Below are 20,403 nucleotides of genomic sequence, written 5' to 3'. Positions count from 1 at the left end.
ATGATCCTGGAGAATAAAGTTTTACTGTTGCAGGAGCTCCACTTCATCTTTACGAAGAGAAAATGCTAAGAATTACCTCAAGAGAGCTGTTATGATGATTAAATGAAATGTCAAATGCTGCTATGTACAGAACCTAGAACCCTCTAACTTAGATGTCACTATTATTGTTCTAATATGGATTTCGTTGCATCTCGCATACCACCATTTTTTCTTACAGGCGTGTGGTTCCCAGCCTAATAACATATATTTTATATTCTGGTCACATATCAACTCAGGCTGTAACAGATTCTGGCTAGTATATCATTCATTCCAAGCAAGCTCAATGGTAGCCTCATAGCAGCACTACTAACAGCAAGTCTGAGAGTGATGAAGGGTCCTCCTCATAGACTGTTGAAACTTTTCCTATGAATTTATCAGAAAAATGGATTACCACATGGAAATGCCATCACAGGGGCACCTACATAATGATAGACCAGAGATTTACCTGCTGATGAGAAGCATTAATTGTGTCATTTTGATCATAATAGCCCTAATGAGGAACATAAACAACCCACCTTTAAGGTGACTACCATAAAAACAGATGACTATGTCACTTTATTCTAAGAGCACAGCAGAGTTAGAATTACAGTCATGGAAAAAAAGAAAAGATATGAGAAATTATCTACATGAAAAAGCATCAATGTTGAACGCATTAAGAAACTGCATCCATTGGAGCCACGTGTACAGCACAGTGGGTGACATCAGTTTTCACCCACTGTGAAAATTGTAAGCATGGGAACCTCAATTTTTGCAGCACTCTTAAGTGTGTTTATAGATGTCTTAGAAAAGCTAAAATGTGTCATCTTGTTAATAGCACATGACACATTATGTTATTGAACAATTAAGTTAGTGAAGTACCAAGGCATTCTGATTTTCATGAAAATCACATTGCCAACCTGTGAATTGTGTAAACACATCAGAGACTGTGAAAAGTACAAATTTAGTGGGATTCATTACAATGCACAAAGAGATACACGGACAACTCAGATGTTTGTGTGTGTGTGTGTGTGTGTGTGTGTATTTCATTTTCCAAATCGTATATAAGCTGTTCATTAGTACACTTATTTCTACATATTCTGAAATATGTAGGATTTTTTTCCTTCTGGTGTACCATGATCATTTTAAGACAATTTTCATTTGTTTCAATTCCTTGCAATAGGACTTTATTTTTATGCTCCAGCCAAAAGAACAGTATGTTATAGAGCTCTTATTTTATTGACAGATATTCCACATGTATCATGTATGAAATGTTAAAAAATTAGAAAATATCCAATATTTCCAGGCTGTGTAACATATGACACAGCCTATGATTCTATGATTATAGAGTCTACTGATGTATAGTTAGGTTCCATATGTGATTTTGTGATGAAGTGAATTTGCTGTGTTTTTTGAAGGTATCTTCTTCATAGCTTAAAAATGACAAAGAAATCAGAAACAAAAGAAAATGTAAACTAGATGGGCAACGAAAATCTCACTGCAGTCTTACTTATTTCCATAGGGTTCAACAATACTGGAAAGGTATTAGGATGTTTAACTTTCAAATTAGCAAAAATAACTTCAGGAAGAAGAGGCAATAATGCCCTCAGATATTTCTCCCTTCCTTATGCTTTTGCCTGTCAGGAGGCTTTAAATCTCGAGTTCTCCTCCTGCAGTGCTCCAGGGAAGCACTTGCAGCTCTAAACTAAGTGTCCTGTTAGAATGGGGGGGGGGGGGCTGGGTAGGTGGAGCGGGAGGGGCTACCTGAGGCTGGGGCTCTGCCCAGATCTAGAGAGGGCTTCTGTCTGTGCCTGGTACAGAGCCTGCACATGTACGTCTCCAAATCTGAAGTGACAAGTGAGAAAAAAGAAACGATTCTGAGCAAGGGCCATAATGGAGAGACTAGATAAATTTTTAGTTTCACGTTAGTTCATCTTTATATTTCTCATATTACCCAATATAGTGCCTTGCAATATCAAACTACCAGTGTAAGTCTTTTGAATGAATATACTGATTAATATTTATTTGACAAATCCATATTTATATTTAAGTTTAAAAATGTCAGTGCCACATATGAACTGTTTGTTGCCTGCAATCATCTTCTATCAATGTAAATTTTGAAAATCTTCTGGCTTACAGAGTTATAAGTGAGATATAAAGTGCAGCATTTAAATAATTGATTGTGATAATAGTATGTTTAAACAGGGGAGACTATAATTTTCACTTAACAGTTACCTTGTCATTAATTTAGTTATTTTAATCACATATTAAAGTTTAACCATATTTGAAGTGCTTTACCTATTTTACAAAAGTCTCACAAGTTACCTGTTTTAAACAGTAGACACAATTTACAAAAATAGAAATATTTTTCAACTGAAATAGAATAGCGAGAAAAGGAAACAACCTAAATGCCCAAGAGTAGAGGGACAGATCATTAAAATATGCTATAGATTTTAAAATGGAATACTATAAAGCAGTTAAAAAGAACGAACTACTGTATTTCACCAATTCCAAGATGTATTTCTTCATCCTTTATTATATGAAATAGGGTTGCTATTTACAATCAATTTCATCATAAAATCTCTGTTCTCTAGACAGTAGACATGCTTCTGTTGCCATTGATTAAACATGCAAAAAAATGGGTTGTTACTCCTAATGGCATGCATAAACAAGTACAATCCTGTAAAGCTGCACTCAACAAACCATTTAAGAACTACTTGAAGAGGGCTTCCCTGGTGGCGCAGTGGTTGAGAGTCTGCCTGCCAATGCAGGGGACACGGGTTCGAGCCCTGGTCTGGGAAGATCCCACATGCCGCGGAGCAACTGGGCCCGTGAGCCACAGCTACTGAGCCTGAGCGTCTGGAGCCTGTGCTCCGCAACAAGAGAGGCCGCGATAGTGAGAGGCCCGCGCACCGCGATGAAGAGTGGCCCCCGCTTGCCGCAACTAGAGAAAGCCCTCGCACAGAAACGAAGACCCAACACAGCCATAAATAAATTAATTAATTAATTAATTTAAAAAAAAACAAACTGGTGAATTAAAAAAAAAAAAAAAAGAACTACTTGAAGAATTAATATGAATCCTGATTGTTATCTGTAAACATCCCATTCACCTTCTGGACAGACCAAGAAAGTGTGAGCATCAAAACTGATACAGTGGGTATCAACAGCTTGGAAGAAAATACTGGAGATAATGATAGAGCATTCATTAAAGAAGTGCTCTTTCATCAATACTTTCAGTGGCATAGAGGATGATACTATTTAGAAAAAGGCGAGTATCAGCCAATCAGTGATTTAAGAAGAATTTAACTCTAATGTGAAGAGGTTTTAGAAACATCTTAACTAGCTAATTTTTCTTTTATTTTCCTTTCTACATACCCAGAGTAGTAAGTGATAAAAATGTACATCTAAATAAGTCTAAAAGAGCTCTTTCAATATGTCAGTTTAACTGGAAAATTTTTTTCCATTTCAGTGATACAAAAATACTGATGAGTCAAATATGGTAGATCTATATGCAAATACAAGGATAGATCTTGGAAGCATATTGTTGAAGAAAAAAAGTAGGTTGCAAAAATATAACATAGAGTATGATCTTATTCACATAGATAGAACATAAAACAACCTACACATTTGCAGCCAAATATACATGCAGATCAACATATTAAAAATGAACTGAAAGGAAACACACAAAGCTAATTATAGAAGTTAATTTGGGCCAGGTGGAGGTGGAGGAATTAGAACTAGGGATAATAGAAAAAGGTGATCTAACTTAATCACTCATAAAGTTCTACTTCTAAAATGGGAAACATACTCTTATATTACTGATATTTTTCAAGCACTGCATACCTAGGAAAATTGACTGAAAGTAAATATGTACAGACATTAACCAGTGGTTAATTACCAGTGGTTAATGGGACTATCAGACTTTATTTTTTAGTTGGAAATTTTTTCAATTTCCACATTAGCCTCCAAACTTCTGAAAGTAAAATAACATTAGGAAATTACACATGTATTTGTATTTTAAATGTCAGATAAAATAATCAAGCATGAATTTGATTATTCAGCTTTCTATCAGAGCCATCCAGCAGTATGAGACAGTCCTGTAAGTGCAATGTCTCTTAACTCTCTCTTTGGAGAAAAAAATGCAACAAATCGAAATTGCATTGCCCTAATTCCAGGAAATTTCTTGTCAGTTTGAGATAACAGCTCTTTGTGAGAAGCAGCCATTCTTTCATCTTCTGTCTTGATGCATTTAAGTTGCAAACATGACCTTAAACCCTTATGAACTTGACTTCTCAGATGAAGTGTTTTATCTTTATCTCTCTTGATAACCTTCTCATGTTCCAAAATGATCTCTCTGAGTTATTTAATGAATAAGCTTAACCCCTTTCTCCTAAAATGTTATTCTCCTCTTCCTTCTAGAGAAAGATGAATGAGGTAAAGATGTGTGTTTTAATACAGATGTGGGGCAGGGAGGTGGAAGACGAAATACCTGTATTTTATTATATGAACTGCATCAGTTAGGTTTGGGTTGCAGGAAAGAAAATGTATTCTAGCTCTTTTAAGCTAAAAAGTTAATACAGGAAACTAGGAATTTGCAAAATCACTGGCAGGACTGGAGCTAGCAGGCTTTAGGCTAGGCCACTAGGAGTGAGTCCCAGAACAAGATGGCAGAACTGTCCCCCATCACCATCAGGAATTTTTGGACTTCCAGATCCATGGATGCCTCTACTTTGTCTCTTGACACCTACCAAACTAGCACCTTGGCTGTAGAATGCTGTAATAGAAAAAACAAACAAATAAAACTTCTCTACAACTTACTTGCCAACATCAACAACACTGCAGAAACACTGCCCCCACTTTACTCTCTCCTTCCAGATCCTATTTGAGTGAGTATAAAAGGCAGGACCAAATCACATCCAGAAGATGTGAAGGAAGATTCCAAAAAATCCCTGGCCTTCCCCACTATTGGTATCATAGCAACAATACAACCAATACTGATATTCAATTAATATTCTGAAGAAGTATATCCAGGCACTCTGAATTCTGTTCTGTGTTTTAATTAAAATTCTCAGAGGTCCACAGTGAGATAATGTTTCCTCTCTAGCTTGCTTCCTTTCTGGTTTTGGTCTCTGCCAATTTGCATGTGGAGCTTACTGTGTCACAGTTACCATCTGTTTAAATAACCCACATCTCAGAGATTTACACGGCTGCACGTGTCTCAGCAAACCTTTCAGTTTGTAGATCTAGGTCAGTCAGCCTAGATTTTTAACAGAACAGTTGGCTTTCCTATAGAAATAATTGTATTTATAATTCTGGAGTGTTCATTTTCTTTGCCAAGTTCTTGATCATCTGCATATATTTTAATTATAATAAAGCAGCATGATAGTGGGGAAGAACCTGGGTATTAAAGACAAGACTTTTGGTAGGTCTCTTAAAATATGGTTAATAACTAGGTTACATAACTGGCAGACTTACTTTGAGTCTCAAAAAACAGTAAAAGAATTTGAACTATTGAATTATTTTTCTGTCTTTTAAGATACAATAATACTTGTCCAGTGACTTCAGAATGCTTCTTCATATCAAGCTTGTAATTTCCTGGAGCTGCAATCTCCTGATTTTCAAAACCAAGAGGTTATCACTATTACCTGACAAAATATTAGAAGAATCATTTAAAAGCTCGTTCTGTTTCAAAATGGGCCCCCTTCTGTGACGGCTGGGTAATGTCCTTATTCCATTAGTAAACAACAATCAGATATATGAAAACACTCATTAAAAAAATTTATTTTAGTGAAGTATAGTTGATTTACAATGTTGTGTTAGTTTCTGGTGTACAGCAAAGTGATTCAGTTATCTATCTATCTATCTATCTATCTATCTATCTATCTATCTATCTATCTATCTATATGTAATAGTTTGCATCTGCTAATCCCAAACTCCCAATCCATTCCCTCCCCAATCCCTCCTCCCCCTTGGCAACCACAAGTCTGTTCTCTATGTCTGTGAGTCTGTTTCTGTTTCATAGATAAGTTCATTTGCGTCATATTTTAGATTCCACATAAAAGTGACATCATATGGCATTGTCTTTCTCTTTCTAATTTACTTCACTTAGTATGATAATCTCTAGGTCCATCCATGGCATTATTTCATTATTTTTTATGGCTAAGGAGTATTCCATTGTATATATATATACCACATCTTCTTTATCCATTCATCTATCAATAGACATTTAGGTTGTTTCCATGTCTTGGCTATTGTGAATAGTGCTGCTAGGAACATGGGAGTGCATGTATCTTTTTGAATTATAGTTTTGTCCAGATACATGCCCAGGAGTGGGATTGCTGGATCTTATGGCAACTCTATCTTTAGTTTTTTGAGGACCCTTCATACTGTTTTCCATTGTGGTTGCACCAATTTACATTCCCACCAACAGTGTAGGAGGGTTCCCTTTTCTCCACGCCCTCTCCAGCGTTTGTTATTTGTAGACTGTTTAATGATGGCCATTCTGACCAGTGTGAGGTGGTACCTCACTGCAGTTTTGATTTGCATTTCTCTAATAATTAATGATGTTGAGTATCTTTTCATGTCGCTATTGCCTATCTGTATCTTCTTTGGAGAAACGTCTATTTAGGTCTTCTGCCATTTTTTCATTGGGTTGTTTGTTTTCTTTTTTTGTTACTGAGTTGTATGAGCTGTTTGTATATTTTGGAAATTAAGCTCTTGTTAGTTGCATCATTTGCAAATATTTTCTCCCATTCCACAGGTTGTCTTTTCGTTTTGTTTGTGGTTTCCTTTGCTGTGCAAAAGCTTGTAAGTTTGATTAGGTCCCATTTGTTTATTTTTATTTCTATTGCCTTGGTAGATTGATCTAAGAAAACATTGGTATGATTTATGTCAGAGAATGTTTTGCCTAAGTTCTCTTCTAGGAGTTTTATAGTGTCAAGTCATATTTAAGTCTTTAAGCCATTTTGAGTTTATTTTTGTGTATGGTATGAGGGTGTGTTCTAACTTCATTGATTTACATGCAGCTGTCCAGTTTCCCAACACCACTTGCTAAAGAGACTGTCTTTTCGCCATTGTATATTCTTGCCTCCTTTGTTGAAGATTAACTGACTGTAGGTGTGTGGGTTTATGAAACCCTTATTTTGAAAGACATTCTTGTGCTCTTTATGAAAACTGCCTTCTAATGTTTTTGTTTACAAGCTGCACACTAGAATTGACAATTCTGTTTCTATACTTAGGCTTTGTAACACTCCCTTCCTCTGTATGGTCACCTCCAATACACTCAACAATTAAATCTAGTCAGGAGTAGTTCTACCATTCATTAAATTTAGCCATTGCCAATTATCTTCAACAATTCAAATAGCATTTATGGAATGCCTAGTTAAGTGCCAGACATGGAAATAGGTACAAAGGACACAAGGATAAATACCACATAATTTTCATCCTCAGAGCACTCAAAATCTATTAAAAAACACATGCACAGACACAAATACACAATAAACATACACACACATGCACATGTTTGCATGAACACTGCAAACAAAAATACAATAATAATGAGTGCCATACATGCAGTATAAAAAATAAAGTTCTTCAGGAGCTCTTAAAGAGAAGCAGTTCATTAGCAATGGGAGTCAGAATTCACTGAATTAACTGTATTTTGACACAAAACAGAAGAGTTGTATTCTATAACCTATTATTTCTATCATATAAAGGAAAAAAATCACTATCAGAGAAAATTTCCTCCCTCTGGCTCATCTGTGCTTGGTTTGTGCATCCTTCAGTGTGTAGCATCTGGCTTTATCGTAAATGGATTTGATGGCTTAAGGCGGGAGTTGATTGGCAGAGACAGCTTAAGATCTGCAGAAGTGGTCCCAGTGTTGCTATGGTGACAGAGCTCCTGCTTCCAAGTGGCTCAGTCAGGGTATGTCATATTGAACTGCAGTCACTGGGCCAGGAACCCAGGTCCTTCTGAACCCTAGCCTGACGTCACTCCTTTTCCCCAGTAGTATCCATTATTCTATGCTGACTTCTCAGGTCAATATACACAATCAGTTCAAGCCTATGACTAAATTTGCTTCAAACAAAGGGAATTTAATATGCAAACCGGATTCATTTCAGGCAAATGACGCAAGATCATCTCTCTGAGCAAGCTCCTATGTTGCAATACCCCAATGGGGTGCCATTCACACTAGGCCCGAGTTCCAGGGGCACCATTCACTAGAGTATTCTCTGACGGTTCTCCCCAGAGGCTATATTGAGGTACCCTACTGCGACTGAGTTAGTGTCTTAAGGCACTTTACAGTCCTTTCTAGAACTGTCTAGGATCACTTCTTTCCTATGAAAGAAGATCTGTTATATGTATGTATATTTTTAAATTTTCTATAGTCACTTCGAAACCATCCCTTTTTTTCCTCCCTCTCATTTCTTCAGAAAGGAAAGAACTGAGTGATTTTTTGCAGGAGGCAGAGACCCATTTATTATAAGATGTCTGGTAAGCCTTGGTAAGAAAATAAACAATTATAAATTCATAGCACTTAATAAATATTTCTATATTTAGTTCTGTCAACTATCAATTCACATAGACCTAATAGGATCTGTTTATAATATTATAATGTAATACAATATATAAATTGTACATGTATTTGAATGTTACAAAAGCACATTTCTTTTAAACTTTTCATTAAAGTTTTTAGTAGTTGAGAATGGTCTTTCTCAAATTATTCTGAACTATTTAAGTTTCACTGCAAAAAAAACCAACCAAATAAACAAATGTTCAATTCTCAAAATTTCTTTTTTTTAAAAAATATTTATTTGGCTGTACCAGGTCTTAGTTGCTGCATGTGGGATCTCTGTTGCGGCGTGCGGGATCCTTGTTGTGGTGTGCGGGATCTTTTAGTTGTGGCATGAGAAATGTTAGTTGTGACATGTGGGATCTAGTTCCCTGACCAGGAATCGAACCTGGTCCCCCTGCATTGGGAGCGTGGAGTCTTAGCCACTGGATCACCAAGGAAGTCCCTCTCCAAATTTCTTACTGAAACTCATTATTGCATAAATCTATGAAATGCAATGATTATGTGGATTTGAGTCAAGATCTTTTTCCCATACAAAGTAGGTATGCCCGAGTGTCCAGCGGTATACAAGTGACTCCAAAGTTCCCAAGCATTTTCTTTATTGATCACTGTTTAAAGTGCTGTAACTATTCATATAGGAGGGAAGCAAAAGCAAAACTCTTGCCCTTGTGGACACTATCATCTCAGTTGCGAGAAATAAAGCATACAGAGGAATGACCTAAAAACATTATTACAGCTACTGAAACATAAAGTAACAGAATAACTTGACTCTTTAAGGTCTAACACTGCAGAGCTTCACCATATACTAGCTTTCTCTCTTTCTCTGAGTAATACCACATCCTAAAATTAAGTAATTATTACCCATAATGATCAAACATTGCCTCTGGCAGTACTGAATTAAAATTTTTTCCAGATTCACAATTTTTATATGTATATACAGACTTAGCCTTATAACACAATCTAAATTCTCACCAGTAAGAAGCAGTTTATAATCATTTGGTCCTCTAAGCATCAATAAAAGTAGTGACACTTTAAAATGTACGAAATGTACATGTATGTACATGCAGTGTAGAAGCTAAAGTTGAGAGACACAAAGACCTGTGTAATACAAACTTAGAGAAGAAAAATGTGACTGAGTTTCATGACAAGCATGTAAAAATTCACAATTTGTGGGGGTTTAAATACCTAAAAACTATATTGATTGCAAGTTAATACAGACTCTTTATCCTTTTTGGAGCTGCTGAAATTTATGATTCCTTACCAAAATTGAAGTCACTGTAAATCTTATTAGAGGAAATTTTGAGAGGAAGGTAAAAAGGGAAATAAAAATAAAATGGCTTCAAGTTAGTGGAAATTGTAACAGGCAACTGGCTGAGGGAAATATTACCTCTAATCCCAGAAAATCAGTTTGCAGGGAGTCTCTATGATGTATTATGCTCCTAATGTTTTATGACATAGCACACCCACATGCCACTATTTTATTCAATGGATATTTTTTCAGCCAGTTGCTACAAGAACAAGCCAAGGACTTTTTCCAGCTTCTACTAGATTCCAGTTTTAGTGGTTGAAAGCTTGCAGCCTCTAAAACCATAGCTGACACCTCTGGGATTCAAATACCACATTACTCATGGAAGTTCATGTGTTGTATCCATAAAATCCAGTTTCCCAAAGTTTATCATCCATGTGTTAAAATCTTAATGAAAATTAGATAGGAGATAACTTTCCAATAGTATATTTTGGGCTGTGTAAGCACATCTCCTGAAAATGGAAATTCAGTCAAGTGGAGATTTTCATTTAAAACAGATCATTTCAATCTAGCAAAATACTGTCTATGGCAAAGGGAATAGAAATATACATGCTTAATATTAAGACCAAATTCCTTACAGCCTTTGAAGGTTAAAAGGGCCAAACTCTTGTGATTGGGAAGGACCACAAGTAAATGTTAACAGAAAGATGGCCAAAAATCTTTTTTTTTTTTTTATTAATTTGTATTGGAATATAGTTGCTTTACAATGTTGTATTAGTTTCTGCTGTACAGCAAAGTGAATCAGTTATACGTATATCTATATCCCCTTTTTTAGATTTCTTTCCCCAAAATCATATTTTTAACAAAGTTTCAGTAAAGAGTCTTCTGTCTTAACATCTCTAATGTTTAACTATGTTTATGATAGAGAAGTTATTACTATTATCTGACCCTTCATTAAGGAAGGGATGGGATCAAGATGTCAGAATAAGAACTTATTGAAGCCTCCTATCCTGCTCCAAATCCATACAAATGTCAGAAATATATTTGAAAAACAAAACATTCACAAAGCTGGTGGAAAACAAAACATGACCTAAGTGAGAAAGAAATATTTAAATGACAAAATTCAGACTGCTACAAAAAAGATGGAAGACAGCCCCAAGACAGCAATAAACTTGGGGGTGGTGGGAACAGGTACACTGACAATTAGAGAAGTGGAGGTGGCCCAGTGGCTAAGGGTGTTTGGCTGCATCACCAATCACATGCCTCTCCATAGCCAAACCTGCCTCTATATAACTGCCCAGCCTTACTTACACCCTGAAGGAGAAACTAGGGGTGTCCAACTCCGGGGTAACTTGAGCAGGCATGTCCAGGCAGAGTCCCCAGAGACGGCCCCCAACAGCCCAGAAATGGGATACCTCATCGCCAAGCATCTTCTGCCACTTTTTCACAATCATGGGTAGGGAAGCATAAGATGCTGTAAACAGGTCTTAAACTCACAGACAAAGGTGAAAACACAACATGGAATTACCATATGCAAGAGAGGCCCAAATAGGACACAAAAAAATGACCCAGTCCATAGAAGAGAAAATAGAACAAAAAGAAGTAACACATTTAATAGAACAAATCACCCTCCATGTATATCACACACAGAAAACCAATGAGATCTTAGAAATGAAAAAATTATTTTTTAAATTAAAAACTGAATAGATAGGCTAAGAGACAAAAGAGATGTAACTGAAGAGTGGATAGGTTCAACAGAAATAAGTGCATATGTCCATAATATACTTGTACAAGACTGTTCATAGTACCTTTTTAAAAAATAGTCCAAATGCTCATCAATAAAAGTCTAGACAAACAAATTGTAATATATTCATATAATGACATACTTCTCACAAAGGAACAAACTGTTGAGACAGACAATACCATGAAAAAAATCTCATAGACATACTGAGTGAAAGAAATCAGATGCAAAAGAGTACATGCTAATTTCATTCATATAAAGTTCAAAAATGGGCAAAACTAACTTATGGTGATAGAACTATCAAAATAATGGTTGTCTCCAGTGGAGGGTGGGGATTGCCTGTAAAGGGGCCCAAAAAGACCTTTGGGAATCATGTAATTGTTCTATATCTTAATTAGTATTAAGCACTTGGGATCTGTACATTTTAAAGTATATAAATTCCATTTAAAAAGAGTGAGGAAGTGAGCTGGAAAATTGAGCAAAAAAAGTATACCAGAATGCAACAAAAAAAGGAAAAGAAAATGAGAGCTTGAAAGAAAAACATAGAGACCTCAAGGATGGATATGAATCTTTAAACATTTATATAATAGTAGTTCCTGAAACAGAATAGATACAGCCAAATAGAGGAAATGCTTCAATAAGTTATAACTGAGCATTTCTCAAATCTAAATAAAGACATTAGCCCTCACAATCAAAGAGATGAGAGAGTACAGAGGACACAGATCACAGTCAGTCTGGGAACACTAAGAATAAAGGAAAAAAACAAAAAACTAAGCTTCCAGTATAAACACTGAAGAAAACAAAATTAATATTAGGTTTAAACAGAATTCTCAGTAATATTTGATACGAGAGGACAGTGGAAACATATCTTTAAAGTTATGAGATATACTACTTTGAACTTAAAATTCGACACTCCTAAGCTATATAATTCATATGTGAAAGCAAAATAAGGACATTTTCAAGTATGTGAAACTCAAAGGTTATCACTCTCAGACACTGTCTAAAAGAATTACTACAGGAGATATACTACAGTAAAATGAAAAATAAACATGAGAGGAAAATGGGACGTGGAAGTAGTGGTGAGCAAAGAAAACAGTAAAATGTAGGGTTAAGTGCAAACAAGTGTAAATTATAAATTTTTTAAATTGCAATAACAACGTGTAATTTAAATCCCAGGTGCAACCAACATGAGAAGTGTCAAGGAAAGGAAGGAAGAAAAAAATTCAAGTTTCCTTAGATTCTGGTCTTATCTGGAGAGACTATAGCTACTGAATAACTCTGGTAATTGAAGTAAAATGTGAGTTTAAATCTTTGTTAAAAATGAAGGTTTTCCCACTAGCAAGAAAGCGAGACTATAATATTCAATCATTATCAGTCCAAGTTTGGCCAGTGCCAGTGCTTTGCCTGGACAATTCAGTTATTTTTAAAAAAAATCAAATTAGTTGTCAAAAATACTTAAAAATGGAAGTATTTACATAAAATCCAGATGGTTTGGCAACTCAATTTTAAAAAAGAAGGGAGGGAGAAGAAATAAGGAATAAAAAAGGGAACATTAAAAATAGTTGTGAGATTTATAAAAAATGATAGACGAACACTATGAGAAGTTTTACACAATAAATCTGAAAATCTAGGCAAATAATCTCTTTAGGAAAACATTATCAAAATTGGCATAAAATAATTCAGAGACATTAAAAAGTTCAAAAACAACAGAAGAGATGGAACATATCTACCCTTAAAAAGTTAGTTGTTAAAATAGTTTAATGAGTGAATTTCCATACTCCTTTGAGGAGAAAGATAACTTCCAGCTTATAACAACTGTTCTGTGGTATGGAAAAAGTGAAAAAGCTATTGTAATCATTTTATAATGCTAAAATAACTCCTATACCAAAGCCAGACAGGGCAATATGAAAACAAAAGTCAATCCTATTTACAAACATGTAATAAAAATTCTAAATAAAAATAGTAGCAAACCAAATCAACTATACTTCAATAAAATTTTTTAAAATCCTATAAAAATAGTAGCAAATCAATTTCATCAAGACCAAGTGTTTATTCCAAGAATGCAATGGTTTTTCAATAGTAGAAAGATATCAATGCAATTCACTATACTATAGACAAAAGGAGAAGAAAAAACCCACAGGAGGACCTCAAACAACATCATACAAAACTCCCATTTCTGATTAAAACAAAAACAAAACTCATAGAAAACTAAGAATATAAAGCAAACTAAGAAACATTCTTGACTCAATATGGAATCTATAAGAAAACAAGAATAATCACATTTACTGGTGAAAACTAAGGCCAGGAACAAGAAATGGACTCTCCTGTGTCTTCTATTATTCAACAGCACACTGAACTTCTTCAAGGTGGCTTATAAATCAAGAAAAAAAAAAGAAAGGAGTGATATAATATTTAAAAGGAAATGAATTTTAAGGTGGAAACTAATAGTTTCCTATGAAATCATACTATTTCTTTCTTGGCAAAAGATTCCAGTTTGCCTAACAGACAGACAAACATTGAAAAGTTACATATAGTGTTGTCAAGGATATGAGGAAGGAAATATATGCTCCCATATGGGAGGGTGTAAATTGGTATAAACTTTTTGGAGGGCTATTTTCCTTGTCTATTAAAATTTTAAATATTCATACATGTTAACCCAAAGATTTTCCTTATCAGAATCCACCCTAAACACACCTATATGTATATACATAGAGACATACAAGAAAATATTCACTGTGACATTGTTTGTTATCGTGTAAATCTGGAAACAACCTAAATGTTCAGCAGAAAGGGAAGAGTTAAATAAACTAAACAAACTTCCATACTAGTCATTTATTCACAAATATTTGTTGAACACCAATTATGGGCCAGCTACTATAGTAGGTCTTGGGGATATATCAGTGAACAATCTCTGAAAGTAAGTTCTACATTCTAGTGGAGGAAGACAGATAATGAAGAAATAAATCTATTACATGCCAGGTAGTGATAGGTGTCAGGAAGAAAAAAAAAGGTTAAGGGGAGATAGATGAGACAGAGGGAGAGAGAGAGAAGAGAGAGAGGAGAGAGAGAGAGAGAGAGAGAAGCTGAATGGGAGGTTGCAGGAGATGCAGAGGAACAGCAGAGAGTTTCTGATGAGGCATGTTTGAGTGGAGACTTGAATGAAGTAAAGGAATGAAGAAAAATATCTAGGAGTGGAGCTTTTCAAGTGGGAGACATGAAAGGGATTATGTTCAGTATGTTCCAGAAACATTAAGGCATAGCCAGTGCGGCTGGAAAGGAGGCAGCAAGGAAGATAATGAGATGGGGCGGCCATACTCCATGGATCCCATCAGGTAAGGATATAGGATTTTATTTTAAGTTGACTGAATAGTGTGCAGCTATTAAAATATATGTCCTGGTACAGAGTCTGCGAGACACACAGAGTAACAAAAAAGTTGTAGAATAATACATGCCTGTAACACCTTTTATATTAAAACCATACACACACACAAGACAAAGCTAAAATGTCCTCTGTGTGTTTGTGTATGTATGTATATATGGACACATTTTTTTAAAAGCTGGAAGGATACATTCCAAAGAGGAAACACTGGGGACAGCTCTAGAATGGGGAAAGCAGTCAACAGGGATTTTAGTAAATCTATCCATATATATTAAATTTCTTTATGATGAGAAAGAATACATGTATTATTTGCTAAATTAAACAAGGGGGGGAGATATGGGGATATATGTATATGTGTAGCTGATTCACTTTGTTATAAAGCAGACTAACACACCATTGTAAAGCAATTATACTCCAATAAAGATGTTAAAAAAAATTAGATGAAGAAAAATAATGATCATCATTAACCATTCAGCAAACTTTGTATCCTGAAAGAATGGGTATTGTTGCTACACTCTTCTCCAGATGAGCTCTTTGAAATCTTACAAGTAAATTTCTATATAAATGGTACATGAGCATGCCAATTACTCATAAAAACTAACTTTTTCTGGAAAATTCTGACTTTCATTTGTGTGTGTGTATATATGTGTGTGTATGCGTGTGTGTGTATCCTGTGAAAGGTGTTATGCCATCAGCAGAAGTAGTAAGAAATATGAACTGAAGAAAGAGAAACTATAATGAAAATCATGAGTGATGATTGGTGCAAAGATAACAGTCATATAATTTATTTACACAACAATGTGTCCAACATGGCAAAAGTTTCTAGGTTTATAGAAAGGCGAGTCACAGTGAGGCACCTCTTTCCAAAGATTCCTGAGTCAGGGAAGCACAGAAATAGACCTGGTACTTGTGTACCTTCATGGAAAGATAATCCTTTAGATGCATACTGATGATTAAGTTGAAACCATGGTCCCCTAAATCATACCTGAATGTATCAGAGTGAGGAAAAGTGATGTATACAATCTAACGATTAGGTGTGGAAGGCCCTAGAAACTTAATTTTCTTATTGCCAACTATTTCATAAACACTGTGCTTGGTGACGCAGTGAATAAGAACCCGCCTGCCATTGCAGGGGACACGGGTTCGAGCCCTGGTCGGGGAAGATCCCACATGCTGCAGAGCAACTAAGCCCGTGCGCCACAACTACTGAGCCCGCGAGCCACAACTACTGAAACCCACATACCTAGAGCCCGTGCTCCGCAACAAGAGAAGCCACCGCAATGAGAAGCCCATGCACCGCAACAAAGAGTAGCCCCCGCTCGCCGCAACTAGAGAAAGCCCACACGCAGCAACAAAGACCCAACGCAGCCAAAAATAAATAAATAAATAAATAAATAAATTTTAAAAAATAAAATAAATACTGTGCATAGAGACAAAGATCTACAGATAAATGACTCAAAACCTTTTTAAAACAATGGCCTCTTTAAAAGTCTTCTGTAAATTCTGTAGAGATACCCATGACTCCCTTTCTACCACAGCCACATTTCCCACTAAAGAATTTAATTCCTTCAAACTGGCACTCAGACATTTTGCAACTTTGTGGAAATACGTGAATAATTTTATTTACAACATTTCCAAGTAATTAATTATCTCAATTACAAAAACTGAAATCTGTAACATTACCTAATTTCTAATTTGCAATCACTGGCATAGTGCATGACATGAATATGTTAACTCAAGCGTTAAGCTTTATGTGAATTTAAGTAAGCTGTAGCCTCTCATGATTATGGTCCCAAAACATATTGTTCAAATCTAGATTCAAATCTAGGTTCCTGCCATTTAACAGCTGTATGTCCTTAGGAAATTTATTTAACTTCTCTGTACTTCAGCTTTCTCACCTAACAATGGAGGAGATAAAAATCTACCTCTTGAGTTATTATTATGGTAATCACAATTTTTTGTGGGAATCACAATACATTAAGTGATTACCTAATATATATGAAAATGCTTAACACCACTAATGGCATCTATACATTGGTTCCCTTCTCTATACCATAACATAGATGAAGACTGAAAGGAAAGAAAGAAGGGAGAATGGAAGAAAGAAAGCAATAGTGGTCATGAAGAGACCTCTTTAGCAGAAATAAAGCAAAGAAATCCAGAAATCATAAATTGGAACAAAAATTCTCACCACATCTCTCAGGATATCTGACCTTTATGGTAAATTACTCATCTTTTAACTTCACTCAATAACCATAAACACACACACACACACACACACAACTAGGACTGTCTTGGGGCTAGACACAATAATTAGGACTATGACCACAGGGCAGAAAAAGGCATACCTTATTCCCTCTATGGGTTTATGGGTTGAGAGACACTCAGAGAAGACTTCTCAGTATATCTAAAAAGACCACTGAAGAATAGGGGGAGAGAGAGAATGTTCCATTAAGTAAGCAGTAAGGAAACCAATGGTATGTGGATGACAGTGTCCATTTTGTTCTGTTTCTTTGCTAAAGCTTCAAATACAGAGCATATATGAACTTTTATGGCACATTTAGAGAACTAGTGTCCTGGTAAGAAAACTTGGGAACTAAACATGAGAGGGTAGACTGATGATTAAGAGAGGGGGAAAGAATGAAGCAAGGACGAAGTATAAGCCCAATCAAAATCTAAGATGTAATCTTGTCAAAAATTAGGATGATTCTGTTTTTCTACGAATTTATTTGTATAGTAACAGTGTACCAAAAAATAGGCACTGGGCAAAAAACACTGTAATTGAAATACTACATCATTTTACTAACCATTGAGAGATACTCCCACCTACTGCTTGCTATGATCTCACATCTATCTAACTTCCAGCTCCTTGCTCCTCTCCTCTCACTAGCCAGTCCAATCATAGCTATTTGGTCTACTGAAGCAATGTGGCAGAGAAACTCAAATAAACCATGGTGCAAGTGTAACTGACTGGTCCATTCGGCTTCAACAACTACACAATGGTTAACATGCCTCAAAGGGCTCCTTGCGCCAGCCCCTTGCCCAGTGACTTAACCTCACTGCACCTCTTAATTCCTCACGTACGGTAGACACTATTTTATCTTTATCTTAACGGTGAAGAAATTGAAATGCAGAGATGTTTATTAACATGCCCAAGGTCCTTCGGTTTAAAATGTGGTACCTATGTCTCATCCAAATTCAATGGTCTTAAATACTACCCCATATGTATTCCACAGACTTCTTTTCATTCAGTAAATACTAGGTAATTACTATATGCTAAGCACTGTGCTTGGTACTCAGAAATCCAGGTTGCAGGTTGGAGAAACTGGACAACTAAATTGATGCAAACTGAGGTTTTGCCAGAATGATAAAATGAAGAATGATGAGGAATTGAGGATACTTTCAAGACGGTATGAAGGAGTGGTTCATGGAATTTAAGAGAAATGAGAAAAAAGGGGACAAGGGGAAGCTGATAGGCAAGAAGGGAACTGAGGAGCCAAAGGCTGAAGAAGAAAGAGTATTTTAACAGTAATCATGTAAGAAAGCAGAAAAGAAAGGCTGCAGTCCAAGATTGGGATGCAGGAATTAATACTTTCAGGTGTGGAGCCATTCTGTAATTAGGTTAAGGTCACTAAGGACAAAGAGGATGAGGAATCCAGAGGCCAGGGTGATGGTGGTCACCAGAGGGAGAAAGCAAATGTGATCTAAGCACTGAGCTGTTCAGTGTACGAGGGAGAGTGACAGTGAAGAGATGGACAGGAAGGAGAAAAGGTAGTGGATGGGACAGTGAGAGCCTAAGGAGAAAGGAGCTTCACACAACCATTTACACCAGAACCTACATCTGATATTGTTTTTATCACTGTAACAGGGTTAACATTTAAAACATATTGCCTATATGTGTTTTCATTTCTCTTCCCAGGAAATCATGTTTTCCAGCAGATATTCTGACATTATAACAAAATGGAAGGGGAGGGGGAAACTCTTCCTTGGGATGGAGAAGGGTATTGCACAGGAAGCCACTGTAAGCTTGGAGGAGGGAATGAAAGGCTGCCAGATATAGCCTAGTGGACTGTGGGAGCAGAGGAGAGATACTGGCAGGACTGAAAGGCAGATGCACAGGTCCTTTACTTTCCCACTCTGGGAAGGGCAGAGCATTATGTAAACTTTTAGGTAGGTATAGGTAGCTCTAAAACACTGCAAAGTCTGGCTAGTGGCACACTTCCATGCATGCTGTCTGAGGAAGTGCTTCACATGCCCACACCCAGCATTGTAGGACATATAGCAGAGCACAAGTAGCTGAAAGTGGCTCAATGGGTGAGCTGAGTTAGAGCTCCAAGGCCCCCATGCTCTCTATTAGGGCATGCAGGGAATCCAGGAGAAGATGAGGAGGTGCTAATAGGGTTGGAGTGGTACTAAATAAGCACAGTGTGCAGGGACTTTGTGAGCAAAGACAAAGAATTTGGACCAGGGGCAGCAGCTGTAAGTGCTCATGTGGTACCCACATTGTAAGTCATGCAGACAGACTTCAGCAGCCACAGGTCTCGAAAGTGAACCAAATCAGTCCCTGCACAGCAAAGACCTAGGAAGGTCCAAAGGATGTGGATTGGTTATGTGACTCCCATTAGTCCCACTAAGATATCATGTAAGCCCCATTCCCTCATACAACCAGATGCCACTTTGGAGAAGAAAAGAAGGAAAGGAAGAAATATGTAAGAGATTGAATATTCACTTGAAAAAGACTGAGCTGTCCAAAATAGGTTACTTAAGTCAGAAGATAATATGATACAATAAATTGTCAAGTTTAAGGTTTACCTTTTCCATTCTCCCCAGTCAAACCCTTCACAAACCCCACTACTCAATGCAAATCAGCTCACAAACAGGACATTAAGTACCTCCGTTTTCTTGGCAAATATGCATACAGTGTGCAAAGTTACAGTTTCAACGTACACAAACATAGAAAAGTAATTCTTTCAAGTTATCATTATTGGTACATATTAAAATACTTTTAAACTAAATTTCCCATACCTTAATTTCATCTTATTTCTTCTAGTCATATACCTCTACATCATCAAATCAATCTTCCCTGCTTTTAGATTTTTCCTTTGCTGCTTATCATTATTTATATATAATATCCTTTCTTAAACTGATATAATTCAAGTTGTATATATTTAGCTTCTATAATTTTTCCTTTTAAATGAATCCCCATGTTTCCTTAATTTGATTTTTCCTGTTCTACATGTCATTTCTTTATTTTTAATACCTTTCAGGTCTAGAAGCAGCTAGAAAGGAATGCCTTGTGAGTGATGACTCATTAAAATAGGAGCAGAAAGAAATTATCCTTGACATGCCACACATCACACATTGGCCTTCTCAGCTATTAAATCACCACATAAAGGTATACAGTATGATTTCCACTACCATTCCTATTTCCTTCATACTTAATATTTTC

At 36.2% G+C, this 20,403-nt stretch overlaps 1 protein-coding gene across 6 annotated transcripts in view; it reads right to left on the bottom strand.

Moving 5' to 3' along the window:
* Positions 1–20,403, bottom strand: part of CAMK4 (calcium/calmodulin dependent protein kinase IV) — a 243,484-nt gene that overhangs the window by 169,632 nt on the left and 53,449 nt on the right. The gene's annotated exons all lie outside the window — the stretch shown is intronic.

The sequence above is a fragment of the Balaenoptera borealis genome, assembly GCF_965194805.1.
Source record: "Balaenoptera borealis genome assembly, chromosome: 2".
Taxonomy (NCBI): Eukaryota; Metazoa; Chordata; class Mammalia; order Artiodactyla; family Balaenopteridae; genus Balaenoptera; species Balaenoptera borealis.
Note: the sequence above shows the minus strand (reverse complement) of the source record. Positions and strands in the feature narration are given on the sequence as shown.